Raw genomic sequence first — 22665 nt, forward strand, 5'->3', positions numbered from 1 at the left:
GAAAGCCCGTGTCAGAGACAGGATTCAACCTCTGCTCTTGTTCTCACATCTTACACTGTAACCGTGAGGCCCACAGGTGGAGAGTGGTGGCTCCAGAAGCCCAGACCTTGGAGGGGGTGCAGAATTTAGGGTTTCCTGCCCTAAAACCCCATAGTAGCAACTCCAACAGCTACTACATCGTCCCTCTCTCCTTTCCTGGTGGTGCCCATGTCCTCCCTTTCCCAGCATCCCTTGCAGCTGAGGCAGGCATGTGATTGGTCATGTGACCAGCTCTGCCCAATGAGATGTGAGGGGAGCTCTTCTGAGAGTTCTGGGAAAACTTTTACTTTGGGATTAAGGGAGCAGGTATGGTTGGTGTTGCCCTTCTGCCTTCTTCCTACGTGGAGAAGGACTGAAGCCTCTGTCCTGAAGCCATGAAGAGAAGCCATAGAAATTGCAGAGATGCTAGCAAGAGCCCTCATTTTCTTGAGCCACTAAATCAAGACCAACAACCACCTCCCTCTGAACTTTTTATTATGTGGGGGGAAATTGAACCCTTGATTGTTTGAGCCACAGTCGGTTGGATTTCCAGTTACTTGCAGCCAAATGCATTTCCTTCTGTCACAGTCCAGGGACTGTGGGTCAGCCTGGATCCTTGCAATGGACATGGAGATACTTTGGTCTGCATTGGAAACAAAATTTTCCTGGGTCACACGATGGAGTCACAAGTCTACTGACTCACCATCTAGTGCTCCTTCTGTTCATGCCACACCTCCTGTTCTGTTTCCTTCCATTAGGACTGCTGTGGACATGACCAACAGCTGCTTTGTAAAGTAAACATAAGGCAGAGATGACCTTGCTCTTGAATCCTTACAGTCTCTTACATAAACAGCCCCCAGGCCACTGTCTCCATGCCTTTGGACCCAGGACAGCTTCCCACTTCCTTTAAAAAGATGAGATGACCAAATGTGGGGTCTATGCTCCTGGAAAGGTGTGAGTCATGAATCATGGATCAGAAGGTTCACAGCTAAGGAGTCTGCCAATCACACTGGTAGTCCAGTCCCCCAGGCTTACACTGAGTTTGTTCTCTGAAGCACTGACTCATCTGCAGCTTGCGGTCAGCTCTGACGCTCAGATCATTTTCTGCTCTTCTTGTGCCCAGCTGGTGGCCTTTAATTAGGTGCTGTCAACTTTCTGTCTTTGCTCATGTTGCCTTTCCCCTGTTTTTAGACGATTATATGAATAATAAAAAATTAATATAATAATAATAATAGCAATTACTATACTGAAGTATTTTCAATGAATTACATTTTTCTCCTCAAAAATCACTGTCTAGGATAAGTAATGTTACATATATTTTTTTTACTGGATAAGGAAACAAAGGCTTTGAAAAGTTAAGTCACTTGCCCAGGGTAATAGAGTATCTGGTGGAACTGGAGTATGACCATGAGTGTGTTTGACCCTGGAGTTTAGCTCTAAAGGACAAAGCCAATTGGATCCATTTGGACAGTTTCCGACACTTCGCTACAGCAGTTCAGACTATAATAACATTGTTTATCTAAAAGACATGTGGAGATTAGAGACTCTAGGGTGTCCTTGCCATCTTAAAGTTGTCATAAAGGACTAAGGATCTTTGCACCCTCCTTCTACCCCATTTAACAGCCACTTGTCCTTAGGCTGGTCACCTAATGTCACAAAATGACTGCCACAGCTCACTCATCACTTCTTCACACACCAGCATTCAAAGCAGGAAGGAAAGGAAAGGAAGATCTTTCTTCATGTGCCTCTCTCTTATCAGAGAGGAAATTCTTTCCCAGAAGTCCCCAGCAGAGTTACCCTTTGTCCAGAACTGGGTCATATGACCCTCCCCGCCCCCCGACCGATCTCAGGTCTAGGAGAATAGGTTGGCCATGGTTCGCTTAAACCAAATGTGGCTTACTTCCCAGGACTGGGCAGAGCCTTCCTCAGGGCTCTGTCAGCAGGAAGGAAGGGGGAAATGGCAGTTGGTAAGGCAACCCCCTGTGTCTGATACCCCGGCATTTAAAAATATTTAGCACAGTCACCACTGTTGGTCTGCAAGATTATTGTAGGTGGTACATGGGTAAAGTTGTGTGTGTGTTTAGTTTTAGTATTTATTAAGTATTTATGAGCATTTGAAAAACTACATCTATGGCTAACTCATCAGAATCATGAATTCATGGATATTATTTTTCCAGATGAAACAACTGTATTTAACTGTATTTTAAATACATATATGAGCTAAAGAAAAATGTTAAGTAAATAAGTTCATTTACTTCAAGATTTGGCAATTGTAAGGGTAGGAAACACTGTTCTATGTTATCCTGCTTGGCATTTTTTCCAACTTCTCAGAGGCCTTCTGCCTTCAACCTCCCTCTTGAGGAAAATAAACACCCACAAAGATTTTTGCATCATCTGCAAATATGATTCAAATAAGCCTCCAGCTCAAATATAATCCAGGCTTCCTCCACCGGGAAGGGCAGTCTTCTTAACTCCAATCCCTTCCTGGTATTTCACCTCTGCCTTAGTGGGTTTACGGCTTTACTGGGTCTGCCCCTCCTGTGGTAAGCTGCCGCAAATCCTATTTCTGAAAGAACAAGATATAAATAATGAACAGATTGACCACCTGAGATTTCTGGTCTTTGTCAGGAATTGTCATGCTTTCCTACAACACGAACTCTGTTCGTGTAAACGAGGATTCCGGGGTACGTGGTAAGAACGGGATAAATAAATTGAGCCCAGCAAGACAGTGAAATACGCAGGAGCCTTTGTTAAAAGAAATGAGGTCTATCAATAGGCACTGATATCAAAAGAGTTCCAGGACCTGTGGTTATGTGAAAAAAAAGCAGAATGGTATGTACAGCATAGACCAGGACTCAGAAACGTTTTCCGGAAAGGGCCACATGGTACATACTTTGGGCTTTGTAGGCCATAGGGTCCCTGTGGCCACTACTCAAGTGTGCCATCACAGCCCAGAAGCAGCTGCAGACAGCATGTAAGCGCGTGGGCGGGAGTGTGTGCCAATAAAACTTTATTTGTGGACACTGAGATTTTAATTTCATATAATTGTCCTGCGTCGTAAAGTACTATTCTTCTGTTGATTTGTTGCAACCATTTAAAAATGGAGGAAAATGTAAAAACTGTTCTTAGCTTGTAGGCTGTAGAGAAGACAGTGGGACAGATCTGGCCTAAGGACTGTCATCTGCTGGTCCCTCGTATAAATCTTTTTGGTGCAGAAAGAAATGACAGAGATCAGAGGAAAGGTAGAGTGCTGTATTGTATGTGTGATATACATGTTTGGAGGAAGAGAGAGAAGGAGAGATTTGTTCATATATCTGAGGCCACCCAAGAAACTGGAAACAGTTAAGAGCTTCTCGAGAGAGGATCTTGGAAAGGCCAGATGAAGGCAGAAAGGACACATTTTTCACCTCAACCCTTTTCTACTATTTGATTTTTTTTTAAGATTTTTTTATTTATTTATGTGACAGAGAGCCAGCCAGCGAGAGAGGGAACACAAGCAGGGGGAGTGGGAGAGGAAGAAGCAGGCTCATAGTGGAGGAGCCTGATGTGGGACTCGATCCCGGAACGCCGGAATCACACCCTGAGCCGAAAGCAGACGCTTAACGACTGCGCTACCCAGGCGCTCCCTTTTCTACTATTTGAATTTTTCTCCATGTGCTTGGTTACTTGTAAAAGCAGAAAGAATTGGCCAAAGCAAAAGGGATTCCTGTGCCGCGGCCAATGAAAATGGGATCTAGATAGACACATACATAGGCCACCACGGCACAACTCCAGGGGGCGCCGCTCAGGAGGGGCCCTCCTAGAACGAAGCCATGAGGCTTCTGCAGAATCCACCCTGTGTAGCAGCCCTGTTGGCAACAAAATTAACTCCAAGAACTTGTACCAAGTAAAATTAATAGGCAAATATTGTGGGAGTCGGGTTGGGGTGGAAGTTGAAGGAGGAGCAATAAAACCTCTCTATTTCCGTTTCATGCTGTTCCTTATCTGAGCCACAGTAAAACTAATGTTCTGCCAATATTTACTTCTGATCTTTGCTCCGGAGTGGAGGAAAGATGCCCAGGCCCAGCATAAATATGAGGGTGGAACTGCGAGATTTGAGAAGAGAAGGGAGCTCACCCTGAAATAAGAGCATCTCAAGAACCTAAATATGAAAATGCCATTTGTTTGACACACACAAAACACTTCAAGGCCAAGTCTACTCATTCAGCACCCTGTCTTGGAACTGCAGTCAGCTTTCCCAGAAATCTGGGGTTCTCTAAAACCCACGTGCAAGCATTTCGACCTAGGTGAGACCACAAAGGGCGGCCTCCCACCTGGGTAAGCAACAGATGTGGATTTTTGATCAGCAATCGTTTCAAAGTCAAGACATTTCACATAAATATAGAAGCTTCTGGCTTCCTTTGAAATGGAGCTCAGCCAACTGGGCCCACATTCCCGCCACATGGAAACTTTGGGCTTTAGCCAAGTGGTCATTGTACCTTCCAGATGGGACAAGGGCTCCCAGTTCGCCTCAGTCCCCACCGGTCCTTGTCGCCCTCCCTCAGAGTTGCTTCACTCACTCCTTTTTTATCGATACTTCATTCGATGAACTTGTATTTACTGAGTACTTACTATGTGTCGGGCACTGGGGTTATAGATATGAACAGAACAGACAAAAATTCCCCCATTTCATGGAACCTCCATTCCAGTTGAAGAACAGACAGAAAGGGAAGACAGACAATGAATTAAAAAAGAAGAAAACAGGACATCTGGGTGGCGCAGTCAGCTGAGTGTCCAACTCTTGGACTCTTGATTTTGGCTCAGGTTGTGATCTCAGGGTTGTGGGATCGAGCCCCCCGTCATGGTCTGCGCTCAGCTTGGAGTCTGCTTGTCCCTCTCCCTCCCCACACCCCAGTTACACACACTCTCTCTCTCAAATAAATAAATAAAATCTTGAAGAAGAAAAAGAAGAAGAAGAAGAAGAAGAAGAAGAAGAAGAAGAAGAAGAAGAAGAAACAATAGATATAATGCCAGATAGTGATAAAATTCTGTGGAGAAAATAATGCAGCAAAGGTGGAGACAAGGCCTTACTGGAAGGCCTTACTGGGAAGGTGACATCTGAGCAAAGACCTGCAGCAGATGAGGAAGCAAGCCTTGAGGATATCTGTGGGAAGAATGCTCCTGCCACAGAAAATAGCAAGTGCAAAGGCCCTGAGGCAGGACTGTTCCTGTGTTTCTGAGGAGGAGTAAGGAGGCCTAGGCAGGAGGGGGAGAGGAGGCAAATGAGAGAAGTGAAGTCAGGGAGATGATGGGTATGATTCTTGACAGGACTCATAGGATCTTCAACTTTTACTCTGAGTGAGGTGGGAGCCATGGAGAGTTCTGAGCAGAAGGACATCGTTGAACTTAGCTTTTGACAGACTTCCTCTGGCTACACGAGGTGAATGGACTCTGTGTGTGTGTGTGTGTGTGTGTGTGTGTGTGTGTGTGTGTAGAGGGTAGGGTGGGGGACAAGAGCAAAGCAAGGAGACAAGTGAGGACCTAATGCAATTTTCTAGGCACAAGATGGTGGAGGCGGGGAGAAAAGGTTGGCTTCTGGACATACTGTGTTTCCCACCTGGCTCCTTTTGGCAATTGTCAGAAACTTCCCTCACTGACTCTGCTCCAGCCACATTGTCCTTGCACGATGCAGCCTTTAATCCCCTAAAGACCCTATGAGTTCATTTGCTTATTAAATAGTCCCATTTTACAGATGAGGAAACTGAGGCAGAAGAAGATTGCTCCTGTACACACAATGTATTTTCTAAAGAGACTCACACAAGTATCTCCCATCCCTCATGATATTTTCCTTCTTCCTTTTTTTAATAGCTTTACTGCAATATAATTCATATACCACAAAATTCATCCTTGTAAACTATACGATCTGGCGGGTTTGGCGTATTCACAGAGTTGTGCAGCTATCACCACGATCTAATTTTAGAACACTGTCATCACCCCAAAAAGAAACCCTGTGCCCCTTAGCAGTCACTTCCTACGTCCCCCCTCCAGACTCCAGCAACCACTAATTGACTTTCTGTCTCTATGGATTTGCCTCTTGTAGACATTTCGTATGATATGTGGTTTTTCTGTGACTGGCTTCTTCCCCTTAGCATGTCTTTGAGGTTCATCCATGTTGTGGCATGTATCAGTACTGTTCCTTTTTATGGCTGAATAATACTCCACTGTATGGACATGCCACATTTCGGTCTTCCATTCATTTGTTTCTGTGTGACAGTATGTGTGTGTGTGTGTGTTCCTAGGAATGGACATGCCAGGTCATATGGTAACTTCATGTTTAACCTTTGAGGAACTGCCAGACTGTTTTCCAAAGTGGCTGCACCATTTATAAACCCCACTGGCAGTGTGTGAAGTTCCAAGTTCACCACCACCTCCTCCAGCTGTTCTTACAAAGTGACCTTGACACTCCTTCCACTGAGTGGTGAGGTCTCTCCCTCCCTACCTGTCCTCACCCCTTGAATCTCGGGCAACCTTTATGACAGCATCAACCGACAGAGGGCCGTGGAAACGATCCTACATGACTTCCGAGACCAGACCATAAATATTCCCTGCATTTCCCTCTTGCTTTATTGGAACACTTGCCCTGGGAACCTAGCCGCCATGTTGTGAGGAAGCCCACACTAGCCTGCGTGAAGGGGTCACGTGGAGAAGTCACAGAGAGGGTGTCTGTCCTTGCACAGGCAAGGAACCAGCTGCCAGTCATACAAGTAAAGCCTTCTGATGATGCCCGCTCCCGGCCACCAAGTCACCCCCAGCCTTCAAGTCTTCCCACCGAGACTCCAGACCTCGTGGATGTGCCTTGTCTGAATTCCCAACCCACAGAATCTGAGGGATATGACTTCATGAGACTAGAATAACTCTTTTATGCCACTAAATCTTGGGAGGTTTGTTATGCAGTAACCAAAACACACAGCTGGTAAGGGGCAAGATCAGAATTCCATCCCTGGTCTATCTGGCCTCGGGGCCACCTCTTTAACCAACATAAGGGCTGGGGATCCCATGGGTGCTGCCCCACATTGCAGGCTATGAGGAAGGTATCAGTGCTCTCTTCCCTGTACCCAGTGTGTCTGGTGACAGACGTCCCCTTCCCTGGGCTGACCAGAAACGTCTTCGTTTTGTGTGTCTGCTTGCTGCTGCTGCCATGGTTATTATTCAACACAGAAGAATTTTCATTCTTTGTAGAAAATGTAGAATAAACAAATAAGGAAAAATGAAGTCCACCTGTCATCCTCACCATACGGGGAGTATCTCCATGAAACAGTCGACTCCATGGTAGAATCATAACACACAGGCATTTAATTTACGCGATGTCACCATGCGCGTTGGGCTAAGAAAGGAGCGGGGTGGGAGGAGAAGGAGGCAGAAGAAATAGTCCGGTGAGTCTAGCTGGCAAGGCCAGCTCAGCGTGTTTCCAAACTCAAGACACCCCCTCCAGCCCAATTTTGATTTGCTCAGAGCTCATAGTACACTGTGGACGAGAGAAAATTTCACATGTTTTTCCAGGACCACTTTGACTCGATACAAAAAGAGACTCTCCCCCCGCCCCCACCGAGAAATGGGATTACTTTACACATATTATTTTGTACCTGCCTTTTCCCTGTAATGACGTACTTTGAACTGCTCCCTACACTAGCTACTTTCTCGTGGCCCTTGTAAGGAGGGAAGATTTCGTGGTTCACACGCTGACTTGGTCTGTCCTGGAACACAGTAAAATTCTACTGGGATACCATGAATCTCCCCCATCGTAATGCTGAGTGAAAGAAACCAGACAGGAAAGAGCACATATTGTGTGATTCCCTCTATATAAAGTTCAAAAGCAATAAAATTAATATATGGGGTTAGAATTCAGTACAGTGGTTAACTGTGGGGGAGATGTACGGGGAGGGGACACGAAGGGGGTTTCTGGAATGTTCTGTTTTTTCATCTTGGTGCTGATTACATGAGTTTGTCTGCCTGGTGAAAATTCACTGTATGATGTGTGTACTTTTCTGTGCGATTAGAAAAAAAAAACCCACACACGGTGTTCTCAGAATATGGGCTATGCTATACAGAAATACATGCTTCATGTTTTTGCCACGTGAAGGCATATGTGAATGGTTAGAGGACTGGATATGGAGTTGGGGAAACTCAGTCTGAATTCGGATTCAGCCACTGTTACATGTGTCAGTTTGGGCCAATTATGTACCACTCTGAGCCTTGGTTCCTTCATCCAGACGCCTTGTTGTGCCTACAGGGTCAGCGTCTGCCCAACCCAACTGGATCCCCCAACCGTCTCTGGCTCTCTCTCCAAGCTCCAGCCACACTGGCCATCATTTTGTTCCTCCCACAAGCAAAGCTTAGGGTAACCCCAGGACCTTTGCACTGGAACTACCCTCTCCCTGATTTTCTTGTGACTTGTTCCTTTTTCTCCTTTCTGTCTCAGTTCAAGTGTCACCTCCTCAGAGAGCCCCTCACTGACCATTCCTCACACCGGCCATCCTCAACTACGTTCCCTGGGCTCGTTTTCTTCTCAGTGCTTCTAACTCTCCGAAATGATCATATTTGTTTTTTGTGTAGCTGTTTTACCTACATAGTATTTGTTCAGTACTCCCTCTAAACCCATTGACTCCATGAGATCAGGCATCTCGATTATCTTAGTCTTTGCTATATCCTCATCACCTAAAACAATAAATATCTGTTGAATTAATTAATCAGTCTACACAGTGATCTGATTCTACTTTTATAGAACCCTCAAGAGGTTCAATGAGACGATGTTTTGAAAGCAGCTAGATTTATAAAACACAAGAGAGCTTTGAAAGCTTTGTCTGAATGTGGTTACCGCCACTGAGAGAATCTAAATAAGCTTAGGTTTCCCCTTGAGCTAGACCTTCAATAAGCTGATCTGTGCTACAAGTCTCTATACCTCCTGCAAACATTTCCCCCCCCCTCCATCTTTTGTGCTATTGGCCACTCGCCTAGAACAAAATCACTAATACTCTTATTCAGTTGATTTATTTATATGATATTACGTTGACATGCTATAAAGTCATTCAAAAGGCACAAAGAGTGTATAATGAGAAGTCTGTCTCCCTCTGACTCCTGCCCCGGAGGCAGCGAACACTTCCAGATACCCAGTTAAGCGCTTCTAGAACTTTTCTCCACACAAACAGGCACGCAGAGATCTATATGCCCACCTTTTGTGAAAAAGGACCTGATTATACACACCGCTTTATAGCTTTGCTTTTTCTTTTTTCCACTTTACAGTCTATTTCCACATCACTGCGCATGAAGTGGTTTGTTCTCTTTAAAGGCTGTATGCACTTCATCATTTATTGATCTGCTCTAGGGGCGGCCGCGGGGGGCGAACAGGCTCTCCTGAGCGTCCTGGCGGGAAAGCCATGGCGCCCCTCGGAGCCCTGTTAAAGGAGGAAGGATCCCTTCCTCAACCTCGTCTCCACCCCCTGCAAACTCCCTCCCCGGTGTTTGTGTTTGGCCTTTTAAAGACTTTTTCAGAATTGACTTTGGCTTCTTGGCCTGAACTCTGAAGTGTTTGAGCTGATAAGATAGCGCGCTCGGCTGAGGGGGACGGGAGTAAATACTCACCTTGGAGGCCCTCAGCCCGAGCGCAGGAAGGGGCCGCGGCCCCCGAAGTCTCTCCCCACCTCCGGCAGTGGCTGGTGTGGACGGGAGGAGGGCAGATCCGTGCTGGGTGCCAAGCAGGCTGGGGAAGGAGAAGGGGTGGGAAGGTGACCGCACACAAGCCTGTTCTGCGCCCCTTCTTTGCAACCTTCAAGAACAGCGTTGAGAGGGCCCAGCAAGGGTTGGCTTATCCTCCCGGGCATCTCCTAAACCAAACAAGACACGGTGGGCAAGTTGGAGCAAAGTCTTGGCACACCTCAAGACCCAGGCACATCCTAAAGAGGCCTTGCTCCCTGAGGGGCCTGAGGGGGCCACAGAAGGGGCACCGTCTCCACAGCTGTGGCAGACGGCATTGGCAGTCTTGACACAGCACCACTATGAGCTGTGCACCATTATCTCATTCTGAGCGTTTTACCTGCCCAGCATTGATGTTGGTCCACAGAGTGAATAAATGAGACCAGGTTCCCACTTTCCAGAACTTTCTTCAGTCTAGAATAGTAGACAGGCAACGAACAGGCAAGAAGTGCCCAGGGTGCTGGGTGCTACCATGGGGAACAGAGCAGGTGGGGGAAGGCCTCCCCAGTCATGCCATATCCCAGCTTCACACCCCTCTAGGGCTCCCCGGGATTCCCAGGGCCTATAGTTCCTGCTCAATCTGGCCCTGCCCACCTCTCCAACTAGGTTCAGTGCCATCAGCTTGCCAACGCTCCATAACCACTTCTACCTCAGATCCTCATCAAACAGCTCCCTCTGCCTGTAAGCACCCTCACCTCCTCCCTCCTCAGCCGAATGTCATCTCCTCCTCCAGGAAGGCTTCCCTGATGCGCCTGCATGGATCTAGAGCCTCCTTCGGACTGTCACCTGTTCCTGTACATTCCCTGTTCCAGCTCTGATCACTCTGGAGTGGGGTCACCTGTGCCCGGCCCACCTGGATTCAGATGCTGGCTGCCCCTCTTAGCTGTGCCACGTTGGGCCACAGTTTTCTCGTGTGGAAAAATAGGCATGATGGTGAGACATACCTCGTAGGGTTGTTGTGAGGAAGAAGGGATTTAGTGCAAGTGGTGGGAACGGCGTCTGGTACAGAGTTTGCACTCAGTAAAGGTCGGCTCTGTTATCACTGTCTCTCTCTCCACAGACCATCGTAGGTGCTCACTTAACGTTTGCTGCATAAATGAGTGCAGCCCTTCGAATATGTTTGTGAAGACGAACGATGGGGGAAAATACTTATGATATAATGGAAAAGTTTTAAAAAACCACAACACTAAATAGTTGAGCAGTATGATTTATAACTATGCAAACACACGCACACACATACCCATACCCTGGCTTAAGAGAAAGAAAAAAACCAGAATGTTCAGTGTGGTTGAATTAGAAGGATAGGACAAAGAATAATTTTTCTTCTTTCTCGTTTGATGTGTTTTTTTTCTAATCTTCTTTAATAAGCATGTTTTCAATTTAAATGAGAAAAAATAACAACAAATCTGGAGAAGAGGGAGCCCGCAAGCCCTTTCTGTTCCATACAGTTTTCCCACAAACTGGGGCGGGGTGGGGCGGGGCAGGGCGGTCCGAGAAAGAGCTGCCCTTTAGAAGTGAAGCAAGAGTGGGAAAACCAGCGCCTTCAGGGTGGCAAGGGTGTCAGCCGACCAGGAGGAAGTTGTGCGGAATAATGACAAAGCAACCCCTCTCCTCACACAGGGCATGGTGGAACATTCTGGACACCTCCCTAGAGGGGGCAACCATCCTGCACACCACCACAGCCCCCCTCCCTGCAGCTTCACATGTCCACACCACTGTGTCTGTAAAGGGCCTGCCATGTGCCCCACTCCACGTACATTGCCTGACCTAACCTAGTCCTGACAGCCAGCCTGAGGGCAAGTGATAGGTATTGCTGTTAGCCCCATTCCACAGAGGGAGAAACTGAGGGTCGAAAGACTTAATTGCCCAAGGTTGCCCTGCTGGTAAATGGCAGAGTCTGAACTTAACACCATTTGGTTCCATCCTTAACTATGATTGGCTTCCTTCTCGTTTCTACTAAGAGATGATGAGTTTCTGAAGGAAAAAAATGGGCCACAGTTATCACTATGTCCCTAAGGCCTGGCCTAGGGTCTAGCACACAATGAAAGCCTAATAAGATAGGTTGCGTAAATGAATGAATGAATGGATGGATGATGGATGGATGGATGGATGGATGGATGGATGGATGGACAGACGGATGGATGGACAGACGGATGGATGGATGGGATGGGTGGAAATGCGTGCATGGAATGAATGTATGGCTGAGTATGAAAAAGAATTAATTACATAAATGATGATGAAAGGCAGAGGGCTCCAAGAGAGTGAAAGTGTTTGTTCCCGTACTTTGAATATGCCCTTCAGAAAGGTTGCAATTGGCAGCTCTCAGGCCAAATCGGCTTCAGACATGTTTTGTCTGGTTGTTACAGGGTTTTAAATATTTAAAATTAATTGCCATTATATAAAAATTAGAAAAGTTCATGTTAGAAATCTAGATTTCCAGCTTCTCTTGAAAAATTACACCAGTGCATATACTAGGAAACCAAGTGCCAGGACTGCTCGGGCCACGCCCTCTGGGGCCCCCAGTCCCCCCCGCCCCCCGCCCTTCACTGCATCCCTGTTGAGGCTGCTGTTTTTCTCATCAAACCATCATAAGGAGGATGAAAAATCCCTTGTACATGACTCTCCCTCAGAAGTGGGAAAATGAAAACAGGTAAAGAAGAAACCAGGAGAAGAGGTCTTTCTTTGTGGACGTCGAGGCTATTCCTGCAAATCTGACCCATGAGCAATATATGCTTTCCTGAGGCTGGTAGAGTACAGAGCTTAAGGGCACAGATGCCAGAGGCTAACAACGGGAGTTCGAGCCCTGGTTCCAATGCATACTGGTTGCGTGGCCCAGGGCAAGTCACTGAATCTCTCTGGGCCTCAGTTTCCTCCCCTGTAAAGCAGAGATGGTATCAGTCCCCACCTCCCAGGACGTTAATTAATAAGTTCCTTCATGTAAGCTCTCTGCATGCGAACTGTTCTTACCACCTTCGGTCATTGGTGTGACCTGTCTGGACCCCGTGGGTCCACAGCAGGGGTTTATAAGCAAGCGTCATGTGGTAATGTCTGGGTTTGGCAATATCTAGAGATATTTTTGTCTGTCACCTTGAGGGGAGGTGCCACCATTAGGTGGCATCTAATAGGTAGACGCTGGGATGCTGTTAAAGGTCCTACGACACACAGGACACACCCCACAGCAAAGGATTATGTAGGATTTCTGGTCTGCAGAATCCAAGCTCCCAGAGGGGCTGAGGTGAGGCCAGACGTGTGGGTGGGAGGCCCTGGGGCTGCGGGTGGTGGTTCCCTCAAGGGAGATCAAGGCTGAGGACACTGCCTTGGGGGTGGCAGGAGACACGACCTCTGGCCCTGAGCTACCCCAGCCTGCAGGACTGTCCCATTCCAGGATGCCTGGACCCAACCTGGCCACATGCGAGGCAAATGGTGTGTCCCTGGCGCCTCCCCGTGGCTTCATCCCTAAACTGCATGATACTCCCCAGCCTGGGACCGTGGGAGGGAGGATGGGACCTTGTCCCACCGCCACCTTCCTCCCGGCTAGTTGGGAATGTGGGGATTTAAGGTAATGGAAGGCGGCAGCCAAGGCCTGGGAGACAAACTGACATGGGTTTGAACCCCCAGCTCTTCCACAGACCAGCAGGGAGACCTTAGACAAATCCCACAACCCCTCTGGACCTCAGGTCCTCATCTGTAAATTGGGAATGATGTTACTTCACCATGGAAGATTAGATTAAGTAACAGACATAAATAGACGGCACATATCGGATGCTTCGTCCTCCTCCCCTCTGACACTGGTGTTCACATAAATCCATAGTCTTTTACATTCGGTGAACTTCCAACGTCCCGGGGGTGAAATTTAAGTAAGTATCAAATAAATAATTTTGTTGCCATGGCATATTTACTGATATGCAGAGGGATCCACAATCTATTGTCAGATAACCACAGGCCTCAAAAACATTGTGCACCCTGGGACCCCATTTTTGTTTGATAAATCCATATTTTAAAATATGTACATTTGTAACATACACGAGAAACAAAGACCTCATTTTCTTAGTGTATAAAGAGCTCTTGCAGATGAACAAAAAAGATGATTATCCAACAGAAAGACAGGCAAAGGACATGAACGCTTTGCTACCAGAAAATAAATATGAATGGCCTTTAGATATATTTTTAAACTCGAATCTAACATAAAAGGAAAGACCGTGCAGATTAGAATTTAGTGAATACCTTTATCCCCATCTGCAAGGCAAAGATCGAGAAGTCTGATAATGGTTGGCCTTGGCTAGAGTGTGGGGAAACCACTGCTCACGTAGGTTGTTGGTCTGAATGTCAATTGGTAGGTATGACCTTAGTAAGCATTTAGACAATAAGTGTCAAAATTTTAAAATGCACTTGCCCTACGACTGGGTAGCTCAGTTACTAAGAATTTATCTTACAGAAATAGATCCACATACATGGAAAGACTCCTGTGAAAGGGATACTAATTGCAGCATTGTTTGCCACAGCAAGAGACTAGAATCGCCTGACATGACTATCACCAGGGGCTGGTTAGATAAATGATTATATTCAGACAATGGGATATGTGAAGAATGCTCTCCTGCTGATCTGGAAAGATCTCCAAGGTATATTGTTAAGTTAAAAAAAAAAAAAGAAAAGAAAGAAAACTAGTGCAGAACAGGGTGTGTCATATGCTTCTATTTAAAGAAACTACTAGAGGAATCCATGTACATATTTGCTTATCTATATTCTGTATATCTCTGTAACGATCCCCAAGAAACAAAACCAGGATGGCTTCTGGGAAGGGAGCTTGGAGTTCTGGAGCTGGGGGACAGGGGGTTGAGGATAAGAAAAGAAAGAAAGAAAACTAGTGCAGAACAGGGTGTGTCATATGCTTCTATTTAAAGAAACTACTAGAGGAATCCATGTACATATTTGCTTATCTATATTCTGTATATCTCTGTAACGATCCCCAAGAAACAAAACCAGGATGGCTTCTGGGAAGGGAGCTTGGAGTTCTGGAGCTGGGGGACAGGGGGTTGAGGATTAGAAGGAGATTATCCACTATAAATCTGGTACGCTTTCAATTATTTTTCATGTGAATATGTTTCTTTAAAATTTATTTTTAAAAATGTTGAATGCATCGATAGATGAGAGAAAGAGAGAAATGCCCGGAAGGATGTGCTCCAAAGTGTCAGCAGTGCTTAACTCTGGGTGGCTGATGTGAGCTAGGAGTCGCCTTTATTTTCTTCTTTTTACTTAGATGGCTTTCTAATTTTTAAAAATAATTATCAAAGAATATTTGGTAGATTAAAAATTCTTGAAAAGGAGATCCTCAGTGGGTTTTTTTGGGGGGTAGTCAGAGGAAATCTCACTTCTACATCAAACAACAACACCCCCCAAAACATGCAAGCCCCTAAATAGATTATTTTCATTGCCAAAAACATTATGGAGTCTGGGGTGTGCTGGTTAGAAATAAAGTCCATGAAAAAGTGAGAATTAATACAGCCCTCCTACCATGCACTTGCTAGGCATCAAAACCCAAAGCTTCTAACCCAGATCTGGGTTCAAATCAAGTTCCAACGGGCCCCTTTTTAGCTGGGCACGAGTTCCAAATTGCTCAGCCTGCGTTTCCTCAGCTCAGAGATGGGAAGACCACAAGGGTGCCAGGAGGCTTGTGCGAGCCTATGTCCGTCAAGCACTTAACTCGGGGTGGACACAGATCGGGACCCAGTTTTTATTCCACGCACGATGGGCACACACGGAACAGGAAGGAATTCTGCACACGCAAGGGCGACAGGGCTGAGGACAGGATGGGGGGCCCTCTGCATCCCTGGAGATCAGTTTGCCACTGGCTGTGTCCCTAGTCCCCAGTACATGGCCCAACGCCGCCGCTGGGCAGTCTCCCCACAGTTTGGAGAGAGTGACACCAAGTGGCCAAACCTGAAACTACGCCTTCGGGCCGCGGGTATTCCGGGAGCCTGGGAACAGCTCCTTGTCCGCTCCAGCTGTGGTCTCGAGCTAGGGCTGACCGTCTGTGAACCTCAGTTTTCTCGGCTGGAAAATGGAGATAATGCTGCCTACCTGGCCGAGCGGAGGTGAAGATTAAATGAGGAAGCCCACGGAAATAGTCTCCAGGACCCTTAAGTTGCACAACTTGAGGCCCGCCAGAGTTGGGGGGTTGGAGGGCATACGTGACATTGTGCGACACAGCAGGCACCTCCAAGTGCGTGGCCTTCATTATCATCACTCCCCCAAATTCTTTGTTCCTTCCACCCTCCCCCAGAGTGACTCTAAAGCGCAGTCTCCCAAAGTGCGGACCGAGTCCCCACGTGCTTCACGGGAAGATTGTAATGGGTACATTTCCTTTTGATCTTTCTGATTCTATCTAGGCAACCGTGTCAGATTGATACTGCTGTCATTAAAGCCTTCCCAAGGGTTCCCCACCTCCCTTTTGAACAAAAGGAGAGCAGGCCTCAGAGCTTTCGGATGGCAAGGTTATTTGGCCACAATTTAATAAAGTAAATGTTTTCATAGTATTTATTTTTTTGTGGCCACGTTCTACTGAGGGCAAGGTTTGTTGGTTTTCCATTTATAATAGATGTGGTAGATTGTATTACTGTCAATGTTTATTAGTCCTTCCTACGGGCTGTTCCCTGGTGACTCTGACTTCAGGTTTGGCTGTGTGACACCCTTGGACCGACAGAATGTGAGTTAAGATTCCAAGCAGAAGCTCTGAGAGTCAGCATGCCCTTCTGCCATTTGCTCCTTTCTCTCTGTCAGAGAGATGTGCAGGGAATGGGTCAGGGATGGGCTGCGGCTGCCGCCTGAATCCCGGAGTAAAGAGGACCCAGCTGCAGCCAACTTGCAACCAACATGAAATATGTATGAGAAATAAACCTTGGTTGTTAACAGCCCAGGGAGACTGTGGGGTGGTTTGTTACTGCAGCAGAACCCAACCTGAGTTGACTGATACAGTAGAGATAAAATGTTTCTATTGAAAATAAATACACTTACGTAAAATTAATGTGCTCATTTAAAGAAAAACATGAAGTAGATAAGGTGCAGGCAGCAGGGGACATAAATGATGAAGGTAGGGGTTGGATGACTGAAGTTTAGAAAACATTGGTGCCCAATTTTAAATGTGAAAATTGTTACTCCAGGTTACAGGTGGCTCATGTCAGAGCCTCCCCCCAACACTTCCCACTCACATTTCAAACTCCCATCTGCCTCCCACCAGGTAGCCAGAGTGAGTTTTCCAAAATGCACATCTCATCAGTTTCCTCTCCTGCTCTAAGTTCTTCGATGGCTCCCTTGTGCCCTCAGATAAGTCTTCAATCTTCATTATGGCCTACCAGGCTGGTCATATAGTCTATCCATTCATCTCCTTCTTCTCTCCCTCTTGCGCTCTCTGCTCTAGCCATACTGATTTCTTTGTTATTCTTTAAACACAGCAAGTACCCTCCTGCCTGAGGGATTTTTTCCATTCTCTCCACTTGTGATGCCCTACCTGGAGATAGGAGCATGGCAGTTCCCACAGTCCTTAAGGTATCTGCTTAAATATTACTTACTCAAAGAATTCTTCCGAGACCATCCTATATAAAATAGCAATCCCTCATTCTCCTGCCCCCTTATCCTGGATTTTTTCTCCGTATCACCTATTACCCTCTGACCACATTACATATTTCTTTATTGTCTGTACCCCCATTAGAATGTTAGCTCCTTGAAGGCAGGCATTTGGTGTTTTTTTGTTTGTTTTGTTTTGTTTTTTTTGTTTTGCTTTGTTTTGTTTTGTTTTTACTCGTGTAGCCCCAGTGCCTAGAACACCACTGGGCAGATAGCAGGTGCCCAGTAAGCACTTGCTGAATGAACGAATGAATAAAAGATGGCAAAGGTGGACACCAGCAGCTTTACGCCCCCATTGCACCAGCTTCAAATCCAGCTGCTAAAGAACCCCTCTTGCCAATGGTTCAGAGTTGAGTCTCATTGGCTGCCACAGATCACATGTCTCTCCCTGAACCAATCACTGTGGCCCGGGAGAATGGAATACACTGATTGGCCAGGTGTAGGTCCAATGTCCATATATAAGCCCAGAAATAGGCGGAGAGCCATCTAAATCGTGTGGACTGAAGGTGAAGCAGGAGCGTTCTGTAAGAAAACTGTGATGCTGTTATCAGAGAAAGAGGAAAAGGACGCTAGGTGGGCAAAAACAAAAAGGTAAATTATTCACCTAGCTGAGTCCCTAGGACTTAGTGAGGGTTCTGTGAATGAGGAGCCTTATTTGGGATAAAGTTGTGTTCAGGTGTGAGGGGGGTGGATAGGGGTGGAGGAACACTGTTAATACCAGAGATAGAGCTAGAAAAAGGAGCAGGTGATGGGACAGTCCCTAGAAGCCAGTATATCCGTGGCATTAATACATTGTTGAAAGAGATTAAAAGTTTGGAACCAAAAATAATCTTAATTTTCTGCATGCAACTTCTTACATAATCAGCAAATATTAATCTCTTCTGACACTGAGGACGACACCCTTGAGGAGAAATGTAAAAATAAACATTGTTGGCTCTGATCTGTTACTGTTGATTAGTTTGAGAACCCACATGTGCTTATTGCATGATAGGACCATAAGGCATGCCACAAACCCCACAACCAGCCAAGTGGGGCCTCCTGAAATTGGCAGTCATGGTCAGCTGAAATTCTGAAACCATATGGCGCAGTCCTGTTATTGGGAATGAGTAATCTATTTTGTTGCAGATTCAAAGTTCTGAACTCTTTAATAATGCCTGCAATGGTAGAGTCTGAGAGTTGTCCCCCAATATCAGCTTTCTACTTTCATAACGATAGAAGCACATGGCTGCACAGAATGAAGACTACATTTCCCAGCCTCCATTGCGGCAAGGAGTGGCCATGGGACTGAGGTATGGCAATAGGATGTGAGCAGAACCTTTGAGAAAGCAAACATGGTGGACAGCTGTTTGGCTTTTGGGGTGGAGACAACATGGTAGTGCTGATGGAGCAACAAGTTAGGGACCCAAGCCTCTGACAACATAATGATGTAGAGCTACCACCCTAACTCAGGCTTCTGTGGGAAAATGAACCTTGTATTGTATTTCTGTCTCATGTCTCTGGACCCCACAGATGAAATTATATTCAAATTAATGCATACCTCTAAAGAAGTTGGTCTGTCTTGGAAAAGCCCATAAAATATATACATGAAATAAATCCTTTAAAGAGCAGAATGAAGTACACAGCTTTGATTGACTTATATCAGTTTATTCCTTTTCAATACGTACATCCTTGGAGCGCCTGGGTGGCTCAGTCGTTAAGCGTCTGCCTTCAGCTCAGAGCGTGATCCCAAAGTCCTGGGATCGAGCCCCACATCAGGCTCCTCTGCTGGGAGCCTGCTTCTTCCTCTCCCACTCCCCCTGCCTGTGTTCCCTCTCTTGCTGGCTGTCTTTCTCTCTGTCAAATAAATAAATAAAATCTTTATAAAAAAATACATACATCCTTAATACATACTTTCAATATATACTTAAAACCATCTAAAGGAAGATACTGTACCCTGGATGCCCCTGTAACATAACTACACAAAACCATTCTTTGGCACCTTTTTTTTTTTTTTAAGTAGGCTCCACACTTGCCAACATGGAGCCCAATGCAGGGCTTGAACTCTCAACCCTGAGATCAAGACCCGAGCCAAGATCAAGAGTTGGACACCCAACCGATTGAGCCACCAGGCACCCTTCTTTGGCACCTTTAACTTAAGTCCTCCAGGCTCCTGGTTCCCAAAGCTGGCTGGACTATCACTGCATATGGGTAGTCTTTTAGAAATGCAGATTCCTGGGCCTTGGCCAGTTCATTTGAAGAAGTAGAATATTAGGAATTCATAACTTTAAAAACACTCCCCATCTCACTAGCTGTGTGGCCTTGGGCAAGTTATGTAGCTTCCCCGTGCTGCTGTTCCCTTATCAGTTAGGTGGGGGCAGTAATAGCACCTGCCACCGTAGGGTGTAGGGCGGCAGTGAGGGCGAGTTTATGTCACAGGTACAGAACACCTAGCATAGGACCCAGAACAGAGTGGGAGCTACACGTTGTACTTATCTTTATACCCATTGGCAGGACTATAAACTGAGGCAAACTTTCTGGAGGACAGTTGCACTATCTACCAAGATGTGAAATGTGTACTTTAAGACCCAACAACATGGTTGAAAACTTAGCCTACAATTATTCTCATCAGTCCCGCTCTGTGCACAAGCATACTCATTGCCACACACACTTACTCAACAAGTATGTATTGAGTGCCCACCATTTAGCTGGGATGAAATAGGATAGGCTGCAGCGGCAACCCCCCCCCCCCAATCACAGTGACTCAATACAGCGAAGGTTTATTTCTTGCTTTCACATCATGATGCAGACTGAGTCCCCTTCACCTTGTTGCCATGTCATCTGGAACAGGTGATCTTGGAGATGGACATAGCAGGCAAAGAGAGAGCTAGAAGGTCTAATGGCACTTTTTAAAGGCTAGCCTGGGAGTGGCTTACATCACTTTTGTACAGCCGTTAGGCAGAAATGAGCCACAGAGTTCGAACCTGATTGCAAGGGAGGCTGGGGAAGGCAGAGAGCATAGGGTGGTTGAGTGAGTGTTGTCTCTGTGATATCTGCTATTTTCAACTGTTATTGGAGCTGGGGACCCAGTGGTGAGCAAGACCAATAGGGTCCCTGCCCTCACAGGGCTTCCCTTATAAAAACCTCTATTCTAAACATGATCCCAGCATATGTCATTTTGTACTTGAGCAAAATTATCTGAAGGATACGTTTTCAGAAGACAATACGCATTTCTCACTTTGATAGATATGGTCCAATTGCCCTCCCTCGGATTGTGCCAATTTCCACTTCCACCAACAGATACAGGAGTGCAGCTTGTCCTGCAGCCTTGCCAACACAGGGTGTTATCTGACTTCTGGATTTTTGCCAATCTGATAGGTGAGAAACAATCTCTCTGTGTACTTTTAATTTGACTTTTTCTTATTATAAAGGAGGTTGAACATCCTTTCATATGTTTATGAGCAATTTGTATTACCTTCTCTGTGAACTGTGTGTTCAGAGCCCTTCTCCATTTTTCCACGGACATTATTAAATGAAAAAAATGAAGGGGCAGAACAGAATGCAGGTTGGAATCACTTTTGTAAATTAAAAGCAAAGCGATATTTTGGCATATACACACAAATATTATTATATATGCATACAAGTTTTCTACAGGCAGCCACGGGAAACTGTTAATAAGGGAATAGACTTGGTGCCATTTTTTTTTTTTTACATCTGCGAGCTTAAAAAAATGTTAATTATTTTAATTCCCTGAATTTGAGGGTGATTGTTTACACCTGAGTGCTATTTTTTGAGCCTTTCCGAATGACATCAGCTTTCTAACCATGTGCAAGTATTGCTCATATTATTTTTTTAAATGTCAATAAGGGTAATTGGACCTTTTTTTTTTTTTGCCTTTATATATTTTTTTCACTTTAAAAGTTCTAATATATGTTATGTTCAAAAAATTTTTAGAAGAACGCTGTATGGGGGCACCTGGGTGGCACAGCGGTTAAGCGTCTGCCTTTGGCTCAGGGCGTGATCCTGGCGTTATGGGATCGAGCCCCACATCAGGCTCCTCCGCTGGGAGCCTGCTTCTTCCTCTCCCGCTCCCCCTGCTTGTGTTCCCTCTCTCGCTGGCTGTCTCTCTCTGTCAAATAAATAAATAAAATCTTAAAAAAAAAAAGAAGAAGAAGAAGAAGAACGCTGTATGGACAAAACATCACTGCCAGGAATTGAGGCCAGCCCCAGAATTCAGCTCAAGTCTTGAAGCGCTCAAGAAATTTGTTGGATTGAAAGAAATGAAAGCTTCTCTTTAACTGAACCACCAAAGACCCCCAGATGCGGAATTACAATATTCTTTTGTTTTTAAGATTAACAAAAGAGAGGCCAAAGTTGCCTTGCTTAGGATTTTTTTTCCCCCAGATGAGGAGGCTGGTGCCTTTGTCCCATAAAGTTAAAGGCAGCATGAAACACTGGAAGGGATATTCTGGTGATGATGCCTCCCTCTCAATATTGCCTGTCAGTCCTGGGGGTTTATCTCATTGGTTGAGTTGGGATCACGTGCCCGTGTCAGCCAATCACAGTTGCCAGCGAGTGGACCACCGCTTGTTCACACCCCACTCCCTGAAGCCGGAGGTGGAAACTCCACTGCCCAAACCAGGTGGACGAGAATCAGTGGGGGTGCGGTTTTGCCCAAAGGGGGGTGGGGTGGCAATGCCAGAAGAAGGAACAACAGACGCTGAAGGGCAAAAACAACATCACAACCACCGAAAACACCTACTATGCAAGCTGCTGGGGATGTGCTGATGAACAAGACCTTGTCCCACCCCTCAAGGGGCTGACATCTTTGTGGGAGAGACCCAAAAAAGCAAGCAAACAAATGTTTTTAAACTTACAAATTACAGTAAATTCTGTTAAAGCCACAGACAATGGGCTGAGGTGGAAAAGACTTTGACTAGGATGGTCAGAGAGGAAATGACATTTAAACCAAGAAGGAGGATTAGGAAGGAACAACGAGATGGTCATAGGGGACAAAAAAAAAAAAAAAAAAACAAAACTGCAGGTGAATCCCCACTTCACACCTAAACCAGGACAAACTGCCAGCAGATCAGAGACTTGAACATATAAAGTGAAACCACAAATGTAGTAAAATAAAACTGGTGTAATTAATGACTTCAGACTGTAAGAGACCTTTTTAATAATGAAGCAAAGCCTGACTGTCCTAAAATGAAAGATAGATAAGTTTCACAGCATAAAAATGTTAAAAACAATCTTTATGGCTAAAAATAATCTTGCTACATTAAATGCCAAAAGGCAAGTGGGGCTAATTGGGGCTAATCA

Source organism: Ursus maritimus, unplaced genomic scaffold (genome assembly GCF_017311325.1).
Source record: "Ursus maritimus isolate PB19 unplaced genomic scaffold, ASM1731132v1 scaffold_22, whole genome shotgun sequence".
In the NCBI taxonomy this organism is placed as follows: domain Eukaryota; kingdom Metazoa; phylum Chordata; class Mammalia; order Carnivora; family Ursidae; genus Ursus; species Ursus maritimus.